Source organism: Alligator mississippiensis, chromosome 5 (genome assembly GCF_030867095.1).
Source record: "Alligator mississippiensis isolate rAllMis1 chromosome 5, rAllMis1, whole genome shotgun sequence".
Taxonomy (NCBI): Eukaryota; Metazoa; Chordata; order Crocodylia; family Alligatoridae; genus Alligator; species Alligator mississippiensis.
In genome coordinates, this window is record NC_081828.1 from 124,653,054 (window position 1) to 124,675,705 (window position 22,652).

Sequence of the window (22,652 nt, forward strand, 5' to 3'; positions counted from 1 at the left end):
TTGCTTTGGGCAGGTAAGAAGAAGACTGAAATGCTTCTTCTGCATCTGCAGTACCCATGAATGGGTAAAGGACTTGCATTTTTCAAGCTGAATCCTCAATTATGGTTATACAGTAAAAGCCCTGTTATCCAGCACGAGTGAGGGGGTTGGGGGGGCAGGTATTTAAAAATTCTGGTTACCCGAGGTGGGCAGTTTTTAGTTGGACGCAGAATGGAGTGGGGGGAGGCAGAGCAGCAGCAGCATAGTGGACGGTTTGGCCGGATGCGGAGTGGCAACAGCGCAGGGCAGTGGATGGTGGCGGATGCATGTGAGCTTATACCCCCCCCGCCTGTGTCCAGCGGGGCAGCCGGAAAATCCAGTTAATAGAGTATTTCGGCTAGTAGACTGCCAGATAGCAGGGGTTTTTCAGCCTCCGCAAGAGAAGGTTGAGAGGCAACCTTGTGGCTGCCTATAAGTTCATCACGGGGGCACAGAAGGGAACTGGTGAGTGTTTATTCACCAAGGCGCCCCCGGGGGTTACAAGAAATAATGGCCATAAGCTAGCAGAGAGCAGATTTAGATTGGACATTAGGAGGAACTTCTTCACAGTTCCAGTGGCCAAGGTCTGGAACGGGCTCCCAAGGGAGGTGGTGCTCTCCCCTACCCTGGGGGTCTTCAAGAGGAGGTTGGATATGCATCTAGCTGGGGTCATCTAGACCCAGCACTCTTTCCTGCCTATGCAGGGGGTCAGACTCGATGATCTATTGAGGTCCCTTCCGACCCTAACATCTATGAATCTATAGTTAAAAGGGCTGTTCTCACTAAATAACTGTCTTGCAGACTTACTTGCCTATGTTGCAAGAAAAAGCTTGCTGGGTGTTTATATGTTAAAGCTGATATTTAACCTTTTGCATTATTTACTTGTTTGCTACCTTAAAACTGTTATTTAAATTCCTGGCTTCCAAATGTGTGGCTTACCCAAGGCAGATGTGGAAGAGTGTAATGGTGGTCAGTTTCCTTCTAACATGCATACTTATACTGTCAACAATGATAGTACATGAAAGAGCTAAAGTGTTTTTACACCGATGCAAGATATTTCTATGTCTCTACACACAGACTTAAATGGCACTGGAGTAAAGAAAGAAGAAATAATTAACATACTCCAGGTAGTTAATATGTGCAGGGATGTGAATAGATGCTCCACTACTGTTTGTAGATAGGAGGAGGTAGTAGATATGCTGGAGGGTAGGGCTAGGATTCAGAGTGACCTAGGCAAATTGGAGGATTGGGCCAAAAGGAATCTCCTGAGGTTCATCAAGGACAAGTGCAAAGTCCTGCACTTAGGACAGAACAATCTCATATACTAGTGCAGCCTGGGCAGCAGCAGCTCTGCAGAAAAGGACCTGGGGGTTACAGTGGGCAATAAGCTAAATATGAGCCAACAGTGTGCCCTTGTCGCCAAGAAAGCTAATGGCATGCTGGGCTGCACTGGTAGGTGTGTTGCCAGCAGGTCAAGGGAAGTAGTTATTCCCTTCTATTCTGCACTGGTGAGGCTGCATCTGGAGAACTGTGTTCAGTTTTGGGACCCCCACTATAGGAAGGATGTGAACAAATTGAAGACAGTCCAGTGGAGGGCAGCAGAAATGGTGAGGGGACTGGGAGACATTACATATGAGGAAAGACCGGGGCAACTGGGCTTATTTAGTCCAGAGAGGAGGGGACTTAATAGCAGCCTTCAACTACCTGAAGTGGGGCTTGAAAGAGGATGGAGTTAGACTGCTCTCAGTGGTGGCAGATGACAGAACAAGGAGCAATGGTCTCAAGTTGCAGCAAGGCAAGTTTAGGTTAGATATCAGGAAGAATTTTCTCACTAGGAGGGTAGTAAAACACTGGAACAGAGAGGTGGTGGAAGGTCCATCCTTGGAGGTTTTCCAGACCCGGCTAGACAAAGCTCTGGCTGGGGTGATCTAGTTGGGGATGGTCCTGCTTTGAGCAGGGGGTTGAACTAGATGACCTCCTGAGGTCCCTTCCAACCTTAACTTGCTATGATTCTATAGCACACACAAGAAAAAGTAAGTGGGTATGGTCAACAGCAATCAAATGCTTAAGTATTTTTGAAATTTGGACCTCTTAAGACCACGAACAAGTTATTGTGAGGCAAAGGCAAGTAGGGCTTACCACAACAGTTGATGCTGGGTAAGTGCTTCTGTATTCTGTCAGGCTTTGGACAAACTTAACTTTCAACTGCCTCAAAAGGGCAGTTCCAGGCATCAGCTGTTAAAAGAAAAGGAGAACAATATTGCAGTAACTTTGATCCTAAATGAAACATAAAGTTACAACAGAGTTGCTACATTTTGTATTGCTTCTGGAGCACCTTACATCCTAACAGTTTATTCTGGTGTTATTCAATATCAACGTAATCGTTAAGTTTGTCTGTATCCTTACCATAAATGAAAGTTAACCTGTGGTAGTTCGCACCCATTTCTGCAACATTCATGCTATATTTATCCCAAAAGGAACAGCATAAAAGAGGTTTAAACCACCCCAGGTTAGCTGTTTTTATTATGGGCTAAAATTATGCATCTGGACACCTGTTCTGAACACCAGTTCATGTGCTTGTGCCCTTATTTGATCCTACAATGTGGCTTTTGGGTATTAACTTAAGACCCCTGTTCCTGAAAACTTTCTGTTTGCCAAAGCATTCATACTAAGTCACCAGATCAAATTTGGTTCTTCCATTTGCTCTGCATCACTGAGCTTCCCCCTACCCTGGACCTTGCTGTGGATGTCTCATCTCTGAGAGTACCCCTTAAAGCCAGCTGAGGCTCAAGCTTGTAGATCAGTGTGGGAGACCTGGCTCCTTCCCACTCAGATGCTGGCTTTTTGGTCTCTCGTCCTTTCTGGTTTTCTATGGCTCTGACTCGGGGAGCAAGCATCCAGTTCCACTCCTGAGAGGAACATTATTTCTTATCGGAGAAACCAAATGCAACTCGAAGTTCCAAGCACCAAAGCGAACAGCTTCTCTAGAATAAAGACGTTTAATGACGAAAAAGCCACTCAAGCCAAAGGTTTTCTGCCCTCTCCAAAGGGTTAAGCAGTCCTGTCACTGATCCAGACCTGAGCACCCCGGAGTTTCTCAGTTGTTCCCTTTTCAGTCCGTCAGCTCTCTAGCCTGAAAAGCGACTGAAGCAGACACAGCTTGTACCCCTTGCCCTGTTTATTGTCATGCTCATAACATGACATGACATCCTGGGTGGGTATGTGGGCAGGGCCAGACACGAGCGTGGGTGAACTGGGCAGCTGCCCAGGGCCCAGACAAAAAGGGGACCTGAAAATGGTACATTTTTTATTATTATCATTATCTCTGGCAAAGGGGGGCCTGATACTAAAAGTTCACCCGGGGCTGCCAGGAGTTTAGGTATGGTGCTTTGTGTGGGAGGAGAGCAGTTCCCACCTTTGTTGGCTTGTCAGCAGCTCTGTTGGTCCAACTTCTTTCCTCCCACACAGACCGATCTCTTGCCTCACTCTCTCTAACCCATCCTTTCCCTGTGTACTAGCTTTAGGAAGGATTCAGCCTTGTTAACAACCGGAACATATTAAAATAGTTGTTACAATAAAACTTAGAGAGTCCATCACACTCTCGTGTTGTGATCGCAATATCTCTGCACCAACTATTTCAGTTATAAACATAGAAAGTAGTGTTTTAATTGTCTTCTGTGTGAAATCTGGAAACAGAAGAGCAGCATGTACATAATGGGCAACAGTTTGGGAAACGACTATAGATTATTCTTTCTAATTAATCTGTGCTAGATGTGTGATATAACAACTTAACTGAACCTCTACAGCTCATTAAAAATGTTAATGGCTGGTAAGTATCTTTCAAAACTGAAGCCAGTGTATTTGCAATAGCAGATCCTTTGCAATTTTTTTAATACAAACTTTTCCACTTGAGTAGAAAATCTGCAGGAAAAAACTGTTTACAGGGTTTCTGTTCCACTTGGCTGTTTTTTCTGAAGGCAAAATCATTCTTGTAACTATTTTATCCAGTGGCTTTCTTACAGCTTATCACCACGCCAATAAAACTATCCTTAGTGGCCCTAGCAAGTGAAGTAGTAATAGTTTCCAAAATTTAGGGATGCACAGCTGTTGAACAGAAAAATGAGTGATCTGCTTTTAAGGTCATCTATGGTAGAAGACTAGAACTCTGCTCATTAAGCCCAGCTTCATCATCTTACTTTTACTATTAAAAAATGCTAGCAATTGAAGAGGAGCTGGTATTCCTGGGACTCACCAGGGAGAATGCAGAGTACCCGTCTCCCTGTTTTCTTGGTCTCAGAAACTCCTCTGAAAGCCTCCAGTTCTGCAGATAAGATAAAGAGAAGGCAGAATGCCTAGAAAGCCTCCAGATGTCATTTCAGCATCAGTTGGTGATGGCTGTAGCTTGTTTTGCTCTGGATAACTTAAAACTTCACAAAAAGATAGTGTCTTTCTAACTGGCCAGTTGCAACCTCTTCTCTCGCAGATGATTGCTCCACTATCCCTCCTGTCTATCTCGCCTGCATTCAGCTTTTCTCTCCCTGAATAAAATACTGGCCTATGCCTATGTTCCCTTTTTCCTAGGTGAAGAGAAGGGGAAATAAAGACTGCACTACAAACGTTATCAACATAGCTCTGTTACGATTGTGATGGAAAAAATACCTTGCAATTATGGAAACACTCCTCTGGAGTAGATGCAGCTGCACTGATAGTAGACTGCGTTTGTCATTGCTAGGCTAACAGAAAAAATCCTTTTGCGAGTATACGCTACATCTCCACGAGGGGGCTTCACTGGGAGAGGCTGTTCTGTAAATCTGCTCCTACTGTAATCTTATCACTGCTTTCCCTTCCAGTGTTACAGATGTTGCAAAATCAAATGCACTTTCCTTCTCAGTTTGTTGGCTGCTGGTTTCTCTGATTCATAGAACAGATTGCCTTTGCCTTTATTAAATCCTGTCCCTACTTGGGGAGAAAATTGTTTCTGCTCGTTTCTCTCATATTCTTCTGTATATACTTCTTTCTCTCTTCTAGGACCAGGCTAGGACATGCCAAACCTCTTGGCATGTCATCACAGGTAACCTATGTACAGCTATTCACAATGACTACTGCTTTCTTTAAAGATACAAAAAATCTGCACTCTACTACACAAACTGTACATGTATTAAATATTCAAAAGATGATAAGCACTAGGCACAAAGACAAGACCCCGATGCAAAAATTTCCCCTATCTTCGGTCATTTTTAGGATAAAAGGGATGCAGTCAAAATTAGAATATTTAGTGCAGTTTCTTTGTTTTTAATCCTCTCTCTCTTTTTGGCTTACAGGTCCACATACCTTTTTCTACTCAGCCTCTGCTTATAGCATCTGGACAGAAGATGTGGGGATAACATCACACAAAAAATGTAAAACAAACCATCAGCCACTGACCTCTAAGAGTTTAACTCTGCTTTTGAGGTAGAAGGCAGCAGATCATGGGTCATATTCACTGAGAATTAAACCCTGTGGATCAGTGATGGTAAAAGATTCAACTTTTGGATAAGCACCTTTTTGATTTTTAGAAATCTATACTAAAATGGGAAACGTGGTCAACTGTTGATTAAAGTGAAAGTTTAGGCTATATACAGCATTAGCTTTTTCTCCCAGCATAAATGTTTCTCCAGCATAAAAGGAGATCATGCAACCATTCAAGCCTTTTTTGCAGAAAACATGGCTCGTCCGCAAGGAAGTTCTACATCTGGTGGCAAGGGGCAGCGTTCAAACCGTTTGACTGCGCCGTGCCCCCCCCCGGGCCGCTGCTTGCTCCACTGTTGCAGTTAGTGGGTAGTGAATGGTTTAAAATGACCATCCTATGTTTGGATTCCAGACATGGAAAACTAACAAATTTATAAATTTTCCAAGTCTAGAACCTGATTTGTTAAGGGGTCATCTTAAATTCAAAGACCTGTGATTCAGGTCAGTATGGTATTATAATAATCTCACTAGAACTGTGATGCCAAAGTAATACTACATTGCTACTGCTACTTAATATGCCTTTTGCTTATACATCTAAGGTTATGTCTGCCACCCTAACCCTAGCATCACACTGACTGGCCTTGTTCAATTAGTTATTTACTGTTATTCCCAAATCCTATTTAGTTGCACTCCCTTCCACGTTACATATGCATGTCTTGTAAGTATGGCCCTACATGTATTGTTCTTAGATGTAATACAGTGAAACACACAATCATATAACACCCTATAGGGCCTGGCTCTTTTGAGGTGGTTGTTCAGGGTTGACTCTAAAATAAAACAGTGGTGTGCCATAGGTCTAAGGCACCTGGAGGCCAATTCTTGCATTTGCACCCCCACCCCCAGGGACATCTGAGCAGGGTGCAGGGTCCCACCTCCCAACCCACAGCGCTTCCGCGTGGAAGTTAGCAGTGTGGCACACCAGCCATGGGGGAAGGGGCGGCAGCTAGAATGGCCAAAGAAAGCTACAACCCGCAAGACAGGCGGTTGTGCCACTCAAAGCATGGGAGGTGCCCTGGCGCCTCTGGCCAGCACCCAGGGGCCATGACCCCCTCCTGCTTCCCCCCTTGTTGGTACACCACTGAAATAAAACTGCCATAATATAGATTAATGCTATGTGAAGCCTAAACAAAATATCCAGTAAGTCATACCCTACTCATTTTGAGATCTTAAGGCTTCTCTCTCTCTAAATGTCTGCCCTGGAAAGCAGCAGTTTAAATAGTCCTCAGCAAAGAGGTTGAAGCACTTAGCAGTTGTTCCATGCAAATTTCCTTTCTTCTCAGTGGGTGCATCTACACGTTCAATTAATGTAACACGATAAACTGCAGAGCAGTTTGTGCCAGAGAAAATTGATCCCTGGTGCAGTGTCTGCACATGTGTACAGGACAGCAGCACTTTCAGCCTGGGCTGACAGGGGGCATGGGGAGTCAGCCCCAGGTGATGGTGCCAGGCTGCAGAGGGTTTAGCTGGGGTACAAGGGTGCAGAACCTGTGGAACCACGTGGCTATCCAGCAACCAGTCCCCTCAGTTGAGCAGCCTTGTGCCCCAGCCAGCCGCTGTCACCATCTACATGTGCGCGTCACAGCAGTTACCTACTCCATCGTAAGAGTACTGTCCTCAAGAGTGCTATCTTACAGCAGAGTTAATTTAGTGTGCTTTAATACTGCTGCATGTGTAGATGGTGACACTTTACTGCGGAGCTATTTAACTTGCTCCTCAGTAAAGTGCACGTATAGATGCACTCGGTCTATTGACAAGGTAGAGATCAGAACAGTCGCAAACTTCCATAAAACATTATATAAGCAAAGACATAGGCATCTGTTCACAGTCAATGTGCTCTTCCCTTTCCTTCTGATAAAGACAAGCTGTTAAGCTCAATTATTTAAAATTTGGGGAAGAAAATAATTTGGTTTGCTTTCAAAATCTAAGATTAAATCCAAGCAGCCTTCACCTACTGGACTGGACTGCTTCATGCACAAAATAAACTCTTCAGGAGCAGTACATTTCTACTCTCTGAAGACCATTTAACTAGAGCAGTGGGCTGAGAAAATTCTGTCACTTTTCCCCCGAGCACAAGTCAGACAGTTACTGGGCAGTTCATTTACTTCATCGGTAAGCATTCTTGTAGTTTCATTGTTAGGACTTTGCATCGTTCAGTCTAGAGCTCTGGAGTGCTCAAAGGTCTTTAAGCTCCTGTAGCTAAGTCAATTTTTGTGCTACACATTTTTTTCATATGCAGCTCCACTTCACCTTTAAACTCATGATACCCGGCATGTTTTAATGCGTAGATTATGTAACAGTTTTTTTCAGCAGGGTCAGTACTATTATGTCATCACATTAAGATGCGGTGGAGAAAAACAGGTGAGGTGACTAGTTCCATTGACTTACTGCTATTAAGTGAGAGGATACAACCTAGGAGTTACTGAATCCCAGTTCAGTCCACTGACTAGTAGAGGGTTCTTCCTTTTCAATAATAGGGATTCCTAGAGTAACTTCCAAGTTACTGGCTGCCAGCTTGCTGGAAAGGAATTACAGAGGCCCTCCAACGAATGTTATCTTTTACAATATAAAAGCCAATACAAGTTTCTCACCTTGCCAGCATAATCATTTAAAACCATTGAGAGTCTTTTGCATTTTCTTTGCTAAAATTAGCACCTTTCACTCACATGTTTATACTACTCAGTATTTTGGAATATTTATGGCACAGGGTTTTTTTATGGTTAAAAAGAAATCTTGAAACTAAAACACACAAATCATCTAATTTCCTTTCATGGCAGATATATAGGCTGTTGTGGCTTGACTAAAATGAACACTAAGGGAGAAAAACCTTTCTTTGGTGAATTAAATCGGAAAACTCCCATTGGCAGGATTTCACTCCTTATTTAAAATAGATAATGGCACCTCATAATAACGTAGTTTATTTTGCATGCAGGACATTTCAACAGTTTAGATTTCAGCCTAACTCTGAACAGATAAGGACACCAGTACTGTTGCCATTAACTTTTTCTGTTCGTGGAAGTGCCTTTGGCATTAATTCACAGAAGTTTTAGTTGTTACCAATGGAAAATTCTCAAAAGCAGTTAACATGGAATAAACCAGTCACTAATTTCAGTGGTTATTTTTTCTCTTCATAACTAATGCTTTTATAACTGGAAAAAGCTGCAGTAGACCACTAGCTAGTCAAGTCTACGGAAAAATGTTCAATCAAGCAGAAAATAAAATGTTTTTAAAATTTATCATAATACTAGGTATAAGTATCACCTCTATGCTTCAGGTTACAAGAAGGAAGGAACACAGTTTGACTCGAATCACAGGTTGAGTTTGAAAGTCTGGCAGGGCTTGGAGGTTTTAAGTGGTTGATTTTTGTTTTGTAAAGTGAGCAAATTTTACGTGAAAAAATAGCGAGAAACACATGGACCTCCACAGCACAAGGTTTACAAAAGAATAACACTTTAATGGCTTAAATTCTTCAGAATATGAAGGTGTTGGTTCATCAATAGTTTGAGAATTAAGCATACTTTGAATACATTGGGGTTTTTTTTAAAGAAAAGTACAAAAATGAAATGTAAGAGTTATGTTACTGCATCATTAAGGTTTTTCTTTTATGGACATTTTTCCTATTTTGTAACATGCTAGATCATGAAAAGAAGTTTCATAAAATATGTAGCATTCATACTACAGTTAACGTTGCTGTTAGGAACCTTAATTTTTTTGTGGGTGACCAGCCTAAGTATCTCACCAACTGGAATTTTACCCACATTGAATGACTTATTTAAAGTGTAAGGAGAAAAGAAACACAAAAATCACTTGTCTTTTCTGTACAATTTGAAGCATATGCTTAAAAAAATTAATTAGAGAGCATGCTTACTAATTAGTCCTAATTCAAATAATTGGGACTCCTCACATGCTTATGTCTCTAAATGATTTGGAATCTAACAACTCTCAGTCTTCTCAACTTGTTTCCTCATCATGTAAAATCCCACAGCTGTGACCTCCTGAAATGAAGAAGTGCAGCTTGTCAGAGCACCATGCAAACAAATAATGCTCTGTTAAGAGCCACACACACACACAAGACTGTAAGTTGACTTGAGTATCTTGTTCTTAATATTTTTTCTTTCTGACAAGTTCCTGTCTTGTTAAATTGCTTTGTTCCACTAGAGCACATAAGCCGTTCATTGATCCTTTTCATTCCTCAGTTTTTCCCAGCAGAAGATAGGCCATAACCACGTGGATATTAATCTGATTTTGAAAACTCTGATTAGGTTTCACCACAGTGAATTAATCTGAGTTGAGATGCTTTAAATTAGAGCTGTCAAACTGGCAGCCCATGAGAGGTTAAGTCGTGGCTCCCGGGCTCTGCCCAGCTGTTGTTCCCCTTACCACTTGGGCTCCAACAACAGCTGAAATCTCTGGGCTGCCCCTCTGTCCTCAGACTTGCTGCCTGCCCCTGCTACAGTGGGTCAGGCAGTACAGCATGGCAAAGCCCAGGGAGATGAACAGAAGCCAGGGGCTGGCTGGTGGGCAGGGGCTGCAGGTACTCAGTACAATAATGTTAGGGGACCATAGACCCACGAAGGCATGTGGTACACTGGGGGGAGATGGGGGGGGCTTGGGAGAGGGGGATGCCTGCATGGCATGTAGCTCAGAGGAGCTGTGGCTTATCCTAGTGCAGCCCACAGTCTTGGGTCCTCAGCCAAATAGCAGTTGGACAGCCCTGCTTTAAATAAGTCTTGTAGTTTGAGCTTCAAATGCTGACATTTTCTTTCCTTCTGATGGTGCTATTTTGTTTTATTTTTAATGTTAGTTTGTGCATCAAATACATAACTACTAGGGCTATGCAAAGCTTCGGTCACTGATTCAATTCGGTGGAGATTCAGCCCGATTCAGCGGCCAAATCCAAATCGAATCAGGAGACCCATTAATCTCTCCAAATCAGACCAGAAGCCTCCAATTTGATTCAGAGAGATTTGACAATTTGGACATAGACACAGCTTTTACGTTTTTTCTACATACCTCACAGTACCAGGTAGCTTGTGAACACTGAGATGATGGGGTGGATGGAGTGTCCCACGGAAGCACAGGGGGTCCCCAGCACGCTCGGTGGTGGACCCAGAAGTGGACCAGAAGCATTTGGCCTTGGTGACTGGTGTCTCCTGGGTCTGGGGGGGCACCTGGGGTCTCCCTGCGGTCGATCGCCAAGCCAGGGGAGCACAGGGGTTGTTCCCCATGCACTTGGTGGCAGACCTGGAAGTGGACTGGGAGTACTTCTAGTTCACTTCCAGGTCCACCACTGAGCACACAGGGTGCTCCCCCCTGCTCCTGTAGGACTCTCCATCTGCCCCATCATCGCAGTGTTCACAAGCTGCGCCTGGTACCTTGAGCTACATAGAAAAAACATAAAGCTAGGTCTATGGCCGAATTGCTGATTCTCTGAATCAGAATTGAATCTTTAGATTTGGATTCAGTCGAATCAAATCGGGACAGTGATCCAAATCAACTAATCAAATCACTGTCCCACAAATCAGGCTGAATCTGAATCAAATACGGCCTGCCTCGCACACCAGTAATAACTACATCTTAGCACTGCAGGACTTCACTTATCCAACGAAAGAGAGTTCCTTTTCCTCTCTAAATACATTTACCTTCCTCAGAGATTAATTTTATAGGGTCAAACTCTGGAATCTTTGTAGACAGCAGTTCCCTTTTCAGTATTGATGAATTACAAACTTTCTTATTCTGTCCTCAGTACAGTGACTGCAGCTAAGGCTAATGGGCACTGTACTGTGCTTCTTTCTAGCATACTGATGGCATGCTCATGAAAGAATTAGAGATGGAATTTGGTCAGTCATTATTTATTTCCAGAGCTGGTCAAAAATTGGAGGAAGAAAAAGGTAGATTTGGGTTAACTGAAACATGCTTCAGTGATTTCACCCAATAGTTTCAGTCCAAAGAGCAAAATACCAAAAAAAGGTTCTGACTTCTTCAGAATCTAGCATTTGGATATTTATAGTTTTTCAAAATAGCTGTTAAACTAAAAAAAAAAAAAAGCTATTTGCTTTTCTCTACTGCTGATTATACCTGGAGATTTTTTTTAATAAAACTTTCCCTACATATATTGCATACATAATTTTCTGACACACAAATATTGGACACAATAAAAAAAGTTAAAGTTCCAACCCTTTTTTTCTACTTTCAGTCACAGAACTCTGATTTGTGCATCTTTTCCTTTGTATCAGTCTCTATTGATCACTGTGAAGTCTAGTGCCCATTGGGTACGCCATACTCTTCCCTTTAGCATTCTGTTCTAATATCCGGAACAGATGGTCCCAAGAAAAGCACCTGAATTCAAGGTAAAAAATCAGCAAGTATAAAATATGAATTAAGCCCTTAATATAAAGAACTTGATACAATATTTTTAGAATTCAAAAACCTTTCTGCCCATTGTAGACAACTCACTCTCCCTCACTATAGCACTCTGACATCTCCAGAGTCCTGAAGAGCACAGAATAGGAACATTTATAGTTTCTTCTTCCTTTGTTTTTAAAGTGCATGACACACACGCTTCAGCTGAAGCAGATCAGTAGCCCCATCAAAGTGACCAGAAATACTTGTTGTATCTTTAAGAAGCTGTATTATTTCAGATCACAGTCAAATCTACCCACTGGACATCAGAAAGATAATAAGGACAGGATAGGGCAGTCAAGACTCTCATCAAGAATTATTTTAGAGTTATTTGGATTTCTCCCATGTAAGCATGGTACATTGCCATTTCCAGTGATTTAATCAGTATCAGAACAACATATCAACGTGAGCAGTAATGTTATACCGGTTATCCATCCTTCCCTTTCACCTTTTTCTTTTCTGTATTCAGTTCCATCTATCCCTTTTCAACAGTACTTGATAGTGTAGGATGATTATCCAGGTCTCCCTTTCCATAGGGCTGGATCTCCCCCAGTCTATCTGTGCACCATTTACCATCCACCTTACACAAATAGCTTGGTGGGATAAGTGATCATCAGTCTTTCCTTGTACACAAATCAATCTATGCATCTAAAAAAATCCTTTGTGGAAAAAGGCCATTCCCTTATTACAAAATAAGGAAGCAAAGAGATTCAATTATATCTTTACCTTAATAATCCCTCTTTCTTTCACCTCATAAGAAAACTTTAATATTTTGCTTCCATTTTATACAACTCCACTTGCTGCAGTGAATTAATTTTGTCCAAGAGCAAAACACCATTTCCTGCAGTTTTTCTAGTCTCCCATATACACACTTCACAAAATTAGTTCAGGAAGTAAACTCATTTCCACCTTTTCTCCTATGATAAAGGCTGGATCAGGGTTGAGGTTTTGATGCAAAAAAATGGTTTTCATTATACATATACCACATAGTTTTAAAAATAAGAAGGAACCTTGCTACTTACCTCTCCTGTTGTTTTCTCCATGATCCTACACATCTCCATGCTGGACATGATAACAGGAACATAAGCCATGCTTCACAATCTCAGAGCAGAAATCTGCCATCCACAACTGGAAAGGAAAAGGTAATTTGTTTTTTTTTTAATCTAGCATGTTAAATATGGTTCTCTCTTGCTGCTACTGCATCCCCTCACAACCTAAATGTTAACTGTTAAAAGTAACAGCCAGTGCCCCTTCATAGATAGTTACTATGCATAGAACAGATTTCTGGTCACTTATGCATATTGTTGTTATTTTTAGTTTTTATGTTATTTGCATTTTTAATGTATTTTGAACAATATGAAGCAAAAGGAGTCTCACTGCTGCCATTTGCTTAGTACAGATAGCAAGGAAAAGTTCTTTGTCCCTGTTCCCCAAAACATGTTATTCTTAACTAACCTTTAAAACATGTACTTGCTTATGGAAAGGAAGTTCCTCCCATGCAGCAGGCCTTGTTTAAAAAAAAAAAATATTAACAAATCTCCAGGCACAAATCCCAGTCAAATGTCCCTTTGAGAACAGTTGTCTGAGGCAACAGAGAACCAGAGTTTTGAAAAGGGGATAATACCAGTGCTCTTTCACTCTTTCCCCTAAGACCTTTTGGGCTCTGTTTGATATGCTATGGACCTTTGGGCTATGTTTGATTGGACCCACTAGAAGAGGTACAATTAATAAAAATAGGGTCCGAATAGAAAGGAGGGTTCAGAGACATTTTCTGCAATAGAAAACCACCAAGTTTAAGGAACACAAAACTATATAGCTCTACTTTGGTTCATCTAAAAGATGCAAATCTCCCCTTCCTTCTACATCGAAAACCTTGCCAGATGTTTCTGCATTCGTGGTATTAGGCAAAATAGCCAGATTTCAAGTACTGAAAAACAGTTAATTTTCCATACTACTTGGTCCTCATTTAAAACATGGTGGTAATGGAGTTGGTAGTAGTTCAGTTAGACATCTAATTAGTAGCAGCGTAATCTTCTGTATCAACATTCCAACAATTAAATAGTAGGTGAAGCTAGAGCTTGCTTTCTTCATGGAACTTGCCCATTCTTCAGTGTTTTGTCTTTTTGCTGTTGTATAGTAAGCGTCTAACAGGACTGTACTTTCACGTGTCCAATCTTGACAATTGCTTCTGTGTAAGGTAGAATTAGACTCTGCATAATTGGCCTTCCTGGATGGTGACAGGTTTTTTAGTGGTGGAAAGAAAGTGTTACTCTTTCAAAATTTGCATTTTCTTGACACTGAGTCTGCGGCCAGATGAGCACAGATGTTTGTTTCCCCAGAAACAAGTAGCAGTGACACACTTTGTGCCACTGCTTCTTGTCCCCAGGGAACACCTGTACTTCACACACTCTGGCACGTGGCAGGTTAGGTGAGGTAGAATAGGCTGGGGCCAGGAACAGTACTGGCCCCAGCGGTCTTATCCGGAGTCCTGGAGACACTGCAGCTGTGGCACTCCTGCAGCTGGGAGCCTGACCAGTAGCTGGAGTGTGGCTTTGGCCAGCCAGGCTCCAGTTTTGGCTCCAGCACGTGCTTTGCTTTTTTTTGGCATGGGTTTCTTTGACCCCGGGAGATCCTGGGGTCAAAAAAACCTTTGTGCTGCAAGGTAGCAGTGTGGGGAATGCCTGCATGTACGGTGTGTGGCACTGCAGACAGATCTGAGGTACACATACTGCACGTCTGCACTCATCTGGACGTGGCCTGAGAGTGCAAAGTTAACTGCAAAGCTAGACAAATGCATCTTTTTGCACTAGGTTTGGATTTAAGTCCTAGGATCTTAATGAAAAGGTTCAAGTAGCAGAGCTAATTATATAAAAGCAGTAGTTTAACATTGGTGATGTGAGAATAAATGCATTAAAGATTGTGAGATGCACAAGTGCCATGTCATGAGGAAAGTATGCCCTGATTATGGGGGTGGGGAAATAATTTACTTTGGGTTACGCCTTATCATTTGCACTTTCATAACATTAAGACCCCAATGACAAACTTGTGATTCAGAAAGAATCTAGGTGGTAAGCAATCCCTCTAGCTAAAAGTGAAGTGAATTAATAAGTCACGGAGACCTGGCGCTTAGAACTGGGAACTTTTGGCTTCAAGATTCCATAAGAAAACTGCAGATCTTTTCTTTATACAGTACTCCACTGAACATTTTTTACAGGATACTTGCTTTTGCTGTTTCATCTCCAAGTCTATGAACAGTAATTTGATGTCAGATAACAATAACACAGCTTCTCTGCAAACTGCCAGGCATTAAGTGCTTGTGTATGGCTGATACTGATTTTTCTTCTCCCAAATTCCTGCTATTGAAGGCAGAGGGATATAATCCACTCTGTGAAGGGCTAGGAAAGTATTGGAAGATAACACTAACATCCCATTACACAAGCTCACCACCACCACTTGATGCCTACACTCAGATGGGTCGCAAATTAGCTGGAGGGCCGCACCCAGAGAGTGGTGGTGGACGGGTCTTATTCGACCTGGAGGGATGTGGGCAGCGGGGTCCCGCAGGGCTCGGTCCTTGGTCCCACACTGTTCAACATCTTCATCAGTGACTTGGATGAGGGGGTAAAAAGCACCTTGTTCAAATTCACAGATAACACTAAGATGTGGGGAGAAGTGGGTGCGCTAGAAGGGAGGGACAGGCTACAACTAGATCTGGACAGGTTACAGAGGTGGGCGGATGAGAATAGGATAGGATTCAATACTGACAAGTGCAAGGTGCTGCACCTGGGGAGGAAGAACGAGCAGCATACCTACAGGCTGGGGAACTCCCTTCTCATCAGCACAGAGGCAGAAAAGGATCTTGGAGTCATTATTGATTCCAAGATGAACGTGGGCCGCCAATGTGAGGACACGGTCAGGAAGGCTAATCGCACCTTATCGTGCATCCACAGATGCATCACGAGCAGGTCCAAGGAGGTGATCCTCCTCCTCTATGCGACACTGGTCAGGCTGCAGCTGGAGTACTGCGTCCAGTTCTGGGCGCTGCACTTCAGGAGGGATGTGGACAGCATGGAGAGGGTCCAGAGGAAGGCCACCCACATGATCAGGGGCAGCAGGGCAGGCCCTACAACGAGAGGCTACGGGACCTGAACCTGTTCAGCCTCCACAAGAGAAGGCTGAGAGGGGATCTGGTGGCCCTCTACAAACTGGCCAAGGAGGACCAGCAGGCTATGGGAGAGTCCCTGTTCCCCCGAGCACTACCAGGGGTAACAAGGAACAACAGCCATAAGTTGACTGAGTAGATTCAGACTAGATATCAGGAGGCACTCCTTCACAGTCAGGGTGGCTAGGATCTGGAACCAACTTCCAAGGGAAGTGGTGCTTACTCCTACCCTGGGGGTCTTCAAAAGGAGGCTAGATAATCACCTAGCTGGGGTGATTTGACCCCGGCAGTCTTTCTTGCCACGGCAGGGCTCAGACTTGATCATCTGCTCAGGTCCCTTCCGACCTTACCAACTATGAAACTATGCCTGATCAAGGAGAAGTACTAGGGAGTCTGATGGAAATGCTTCTAAGAAATATTTTTCTACACTATCATATTAAAAACACTGAAAATCACTGTAAAGATTCAGAGTAAATGTAAAGACTAAAGAGAAAAAAGAAGAATACTCCCAATGTAGTACCACTAAAATTACGTTCTCCAAACACTGCTGAAGGGCCAGGATGACATAAAAGCTTTGGATTTTTCTGAGGAAATAACCAGGTTTCTGGACTACTTCTTCTTAGTAATACTGTCCATATAAGGTCCAGGGTATAAGCCTTGACATATGGATATCTGGATGATTCTCAGAGAAAGTTGGAAGTTGCAGGTATGTATCTGCAGCAGGTCCAAAGTCTCTTGAAAAAGAAATCAGGTTTAGCATTGTGTAGAAAAAATTTAATGCAAACCCCACTTGGCCATTAGGTTGAAACCTGCATATTGACTCAGCTACTGCTAAGCAATCTAGCTTTCAGGTTTGATTGAATTCAAACTTAAGTGATTAAGACAATTATAATGGACTTCAGCTTCAATACTGGCTTCTGATTCCTTCTTGCCAGGATGATGTCATACTTAAGCAGAGAGAGGTAGTTAGCGGCATTACTCTGAAGTCAGGCAGGAGGCAGGATAGATTTTCAGTTTAAACTAAATCAGAGGACTAAATCAGACTAATCAGAGCTATTGTATTGTATTGTATTAAAGCTATTGTAATCAGCAGCTTAAGCTATGAAGGGACTACAGGAATCAGAATGTCTAAAATGAATGGAGCTTTTTGTGTTCTAATTAGAAACTATTTTAGAAGCTCTGTTTTCTGCAATACCTCATCAGATGCTATGAAGGTAAGCTGTTGCTTTAAAAAGCTCATGTATCTCATGATTTAGTTTGGAAGGTGCAAATCTACCCTGCCTTCTGCTTGATGTCATACTTGTCTCATTACTTCATATTTACAATATTGCAGGAAGTGCCATGGAACAGGTTGGCAAGGCCACTGAGAACTCCTCATAAGGCCCTGGAAGGTGCTTTGTTTCTTATTGCTATAATGAGCTTCTTGACCATTTCTCTGAGTTACAATATGTTCTCACATATAACATGGCCCTGAATATAACGCACACCTTATTTTTGAAAGGCAGAAAGAAGAAAAATATTTTTTTTTCAGAGTTATGGCTGCATAGAGGAGGGACAGAGCCTAATCTTCAGTTGACCCACCCTCCCTTTCCTTCTTAACTTAAACTTGAAACCCTAGCTGCTCCTGAAGATGACTATGTAGATCTACGGATAGTCTTCATGAATAGCTCTGTGATTTTGAAAAGAGCTAAAGAGTCTCCAAGGCTGTGAAATAAAAGAGGAGAAACCAGAAGCAGCTAGCAGACAGCAATATTGCCCTCAGCAAGGTTAGATTGATTAGTGGAACATCAAGACAAATAAAAAGGAAGGATGATCATCAACACCTCTGGAGTGAAGAACAATGAGCCATTAAATCAACTGACTTTCTCAGCTGCCTCAACAGGAATGAAAGAAGAGTACTTCTAACCCCAGCAAAAAATCAGCTTCTCTGCTCAATACATGCACCCCAACACTGGGGGGGCTGGCTAGGAGCAGGGGGAAGGTGCTTTTATATGTGAGAAAATATGGTACTTTCCTTTTCCAAGAGACATTCCTTTTAGAAAAGAAGAAAGAAGGTACAGCTGATATACTTACTCTTGAAACAGTTCCTCCAGAATTATTGAGCATGACAAAACACTAGCATTTCTTGTACCCCACACTTTCCCTGTGAATCATGGGTATCAGTGGCACTGCCAATAGAACCACGAAGATAGACCGGCATCTGTAGAGTTAGGTGCTGTACGAACATCTGGTTAAAATTCCTTTTGGTTTTATGATTTTGGGTATAGACATGAGACTTTTATGTCTCTCTTTCTTGGGAGGAAGAACTCTAGGGAAAGTGTGGCTTCAACATAAACGAGAGAAAAATGTGTAAAAGATGGTCAGAGGCTTTTCTTTTTGGAATGAGTCCTGAAGACAGTGCTTATCCTGCTGTTGAAGAAAGGTAAAGGCAGAGAGCCCTTTAGAAATATTCTAAAGGGCTGCATTAGAAATATTCCCTGTGAAAAAGCAAACTGGTAGATGGTCCTAGCTTCTTTGATTTTAAAAAAAATGTTGAAATGTATGGTCTTTGGACGAACGGAAGATCAAAAGATGTTTTTTTGTCCATAGAGATACTCTGAACTTCCCGGTATGAATACCAGTAAACTGAGTGATGATTCACATAGGTTTCCTAGCAGGGATAGTAACAGCAGCTCTAACTGAAACTACTCATGCTGTAGACTACCTCAGACCACAGTGCTGAGCTCTGCATGGCACATGTCAGGTTTCTTTCCTTCAGTCCACAACAGTTTCATCAGTGAAAGGACAAAACACAAGTTCTGTCTTTGAAAATGCTCTTTGAAGTTGCTGTGGGGTTGGGGAATGGCTACAAATAGCTGCCTCCTTGATCCAAGAACTGAAGAAATCCATCAGCTGGAGAGGAACTGGAGGGTCCCATCTCATAACCATACTTGCTGTTGAGCTAGAGCAAGTGGGTGAAAGATAGCAAAATCCTTTGTGGTAGGAGAGTAGAGAAACCTCTTGAACATAGCTGCTCTCTTTCCAGAAATCAACAGAGGTGTGATGGATTGGTTTGGATTTTTGTATCCATGTGAGTGGGGGAGACCTTAGAACATAGTTTCTCAACCTGTGATATGTGTACGTGAGGACACATGCAGGGGGTACGCAGGTACCCCAACACTCTCTCTTGCCCTCTTTTCCTCTCAAAACCATGGCAGAAAATTTGGTGTGCCGCATATTGTGCGGCACTTTAAATTTACCAGTAATAATTTGGTGGGCCGTGCTTTGCACAACACTGAGTTCAGCCCTCCTAGCTTTGGCCTACATCACCTCTAGCTCAGGTACATACTTGAGTTGTGCACCCCGGTATAAAAGGTGGCAACCCTATCCACACCAGATCAGACATCTGTCACATCATGGCCTTATATACACAGACCTTCTTCCAACATATAGTTTCATAGTTGGCACACAGTCTGTAAATATAAAATCCCCTGGAAAATTGAGTGCTGGGGTACTTATTACAATTTTCAGAAGTTAGGGGGTACATGCTACTTAAAAGGTTGAGAAACACTGCTTTAGAACATACTTAAATCATAGGGCTGGGTTTGAAGGGACATCTCATCCAAACCTTTACGTGAATTTATATAAATCGTACCCTATCCAGTGCTTATTTTTTACCCATCTCTAGACCTTCTCTATTTCCTTTACATACTTCTTAAAATGTGGAGCCCAGAACTGCACACGCACTGTAGCCAAGGCCCAGCTAATGCTGAGTGGTGCTCTTGCTTCCCATGTCTTGCACCTAATGCTCCTGTTGATGCAGATTTTTACAACTGCATCACATTACTGATTCATGTTGAGTTTGTGATCCACCAAAATCCTTAAATCCCTCTTAACAAAGCTACCCTGCACAAATTCTTTATTTTTATATGGTGAATGTAGTTATTCTTCCCTAGGCATAATACCTTGCATTTGTCTGTGTTTTGCTCTAGTCCCAGCTTTCCAATCTAACAAGCGCCTTTTGAATTTAAAATGTTTGTGATCTTCCCAGTTTCAGATCATCTTCATTTTTCTTAGGAAGCTCTATTCTGGCATCTAGATCATTAATACATGTTAAATAGTATGACCCAGTGTAGTCCTCTGTGGAGTTCAGACCTATGTCATCTGGCTAATCGGGCTGAAATTTGGCAGTGACTACTTCAGATCTGGGCCCATAGGTCCAGAAAATTGGCAGCAGGATAAGTGGCAGCAGTTTAGCACACTGCCAATTTTCCAGACCTGTGGGGAGCTCCATGGGCTCTGCAGGCTGTATCTGGGTTGCCCCTGATCGAGTCTGTATTTCTCTAGCTAACTTATGAGAAAGCCATATGCATCTTTATCAAGAGCCTTCAAAAATGCAGAAGTAGCAGAATTGACATCATTGCTAAAAGGATGGGAATCTTGTCATGAAGGAAGGGTATTGAAAATATTTTGCATAACTCTAATTGCCATTAACTGTAGAGCAATTACACTCTGAAAGGCAGCTATGTGAAAATGGCACCTTCTCCCACAAGATCATATTCTTGTATCCGCTCTATCTAGTGACTAAAGGTTTGCTCCCGTCATAGCAACAGAATCTCAGATGCCACCAAAGCTGTTAAACTGGAACTGCTGGGCCAGATTCTACCCAGTTATACCAAGGGCAGCATTTGTCATTCAAAATCCTTTACTGAAGGTATTACCTGCCGACTGTTGACTTTCAGATCTCAAGGTCACGTTGCAAAGCCAAATGGCTTTTCCAAGTTAGTTGCATTTAAAGTTTACTGCCTGTTAAAAGTGTCTGCTATTCTGTATGCTTTGATATTTTTTTTAAAAATCTGGCTTTATAAGTGCTATTTCAAAGAGATTCACTCAATCTAATAAGATCAGTACATGAACAGAGCTGCATATACTTTTACAATTGCAGCATCAGGCCCCTTAAGGCTCAAATATAGACAGACATGCAGTGGCGACGTGTAGGGGGTGCATGTGCTCCCCGCTTAAGTGATGGGCGGAGGGGGGCAGGCAGGAACACGAGAGTGGCCACGGGGGGGATCGCCCCCCCCCCGGTTGCTGAGGGGACATGTGCCCCCCTGACTAAGGTGGCACCAGTTGCCCATAGACATATGATACCAAGGTAGAAGTCGAGGAAGAACTTAAGACCTATCAGCTGATTTGTGGCAACAGTTTTGTGTGCCCAATTCTAACCTGCAGTAAGTGGAAGATAAACTTGAAGTTAACTGCTGAATGAAACCGCTACTTTCCCAGTGTAGCTTGCTTTTACCACAGGATAGACTAGATGCACTAACTGATTACCACAGATCAAATGACACACTGAAAGTCCCCCTGCCCTCCCACTTTTAACTCTGGATAAATTGTTTCTTCTGTCTATGCCCACAGAGTACGTTCATGGAGAATCCAGCCTATTTTGGGACAAGTTATTTGAATATTTTGTATCAACAGCAAATGCTGTTTTGCCTTGAGATAAAAATAGTGAAAAGTTACAGTGCAATGGACTTGCACTATAAAAACATTCAGAGTATGAGTCTATATGATGACACAATGCAGCACTTTGTGGAGATACCTGAACTCGCTCTTATCCTGGAAGTAGTTGAGTGGTCCCACCTAGTCAAACTAGCCTAGCTAATATGAAAGTATGAGACCTAGTGCAAGGCTGATCCAGAGGTTGGATGAGTAGCATGGGGCTAATCCACAGGCCAGATCAGGCCTGCAGCCCTGTGCACTGGATCCAGTGCCTGGAGCTGAATCAGCTCTGCATTGTTCTGTGCACACCAGCACCAGGCCTGCATATTTCACAGTGTGGGTAAGGGTCAGGCTTGTATGCCACATGCAGTACGTGGCACCAGGCTGGCACATGCAATATGTAGATCTGGTCCAACACCTACCGGTGATGCAGCAGACTGGATAGAAGTTCTGGGGGCCAGATCTTTGATACTGCACTGCTTTACGGCAGGAATAACATAAGTATACTTCTCCCAGGCCTCAAACTAAAGTTGGTATGAAATGCCATCTTGCTGAAGGCAAGAGCAGAGCACTCTACCCTCACTAAGGTGATTTTACAATTTCAAGGTTCACTAATTTGACAATTAAAACAGCCTGGTTTGAGTGATTATGAAAACTGAACCGGCTTTATGGCTTGTTCTGTGCTGCTCTTTGCTAGCAGGTGGGTGGGAAAGAGGAAAGTGAGGCTCAGTTCTCTTTCCTGGCGGCATAGAGGAGTGGAAAGCTGTCTTCCCGCACATCTCTTGTAGCTGCCAGTAAGTCTGAACTTCAACTTTCCTCCACAGGAGTTCTGGTGAAACTAAGACTCTTGACTCTGGGGATGGTCTGCTAACAGTTACCAGCCTAAGCAAAACTGCACATTGCTGTTCCTTATGGAAAGAAACGCAGTTTATGATCCAGGTCTGCAAACATATGCAACTATTTACAAGCATTAACTGCAACACTGCATTTCTTCCCTTTGGTCCTTCAAAATGAGATGCTTTAGCTTGTAGCTCTAATTTGAAGTTGCTTGTTTCTGCTTTAGCCTCTGATCCAATTTCATATT

At 42.6% G+C, this 22,652-nt stretch overlaps 1 long non-coding RNA gene across 2 annotated transcripts in view; it reads left to right on the top strand.

Moving 5' to 3' along the window:
- The first annotated feature begins 10,934 nt into the window (after window positions 1-10,934).
- The window catches only part of LOC132250870 (uncharacterized), a 35,226-nt gene continuing 23,508 nt past the window's right edge, over window positions 10,935-22,652 (top strand). For both annotated transcript variants that reach the window (XR_009462533.1, XR_009462534.1), the window contains exon 1: window positions 10,935-13,067. This is a non-coding gene — a long non-coding RNA (uncharacterized LOC132250870). The remainder of the gene's footprint in view (window positions 13,068-22,652) is intronic.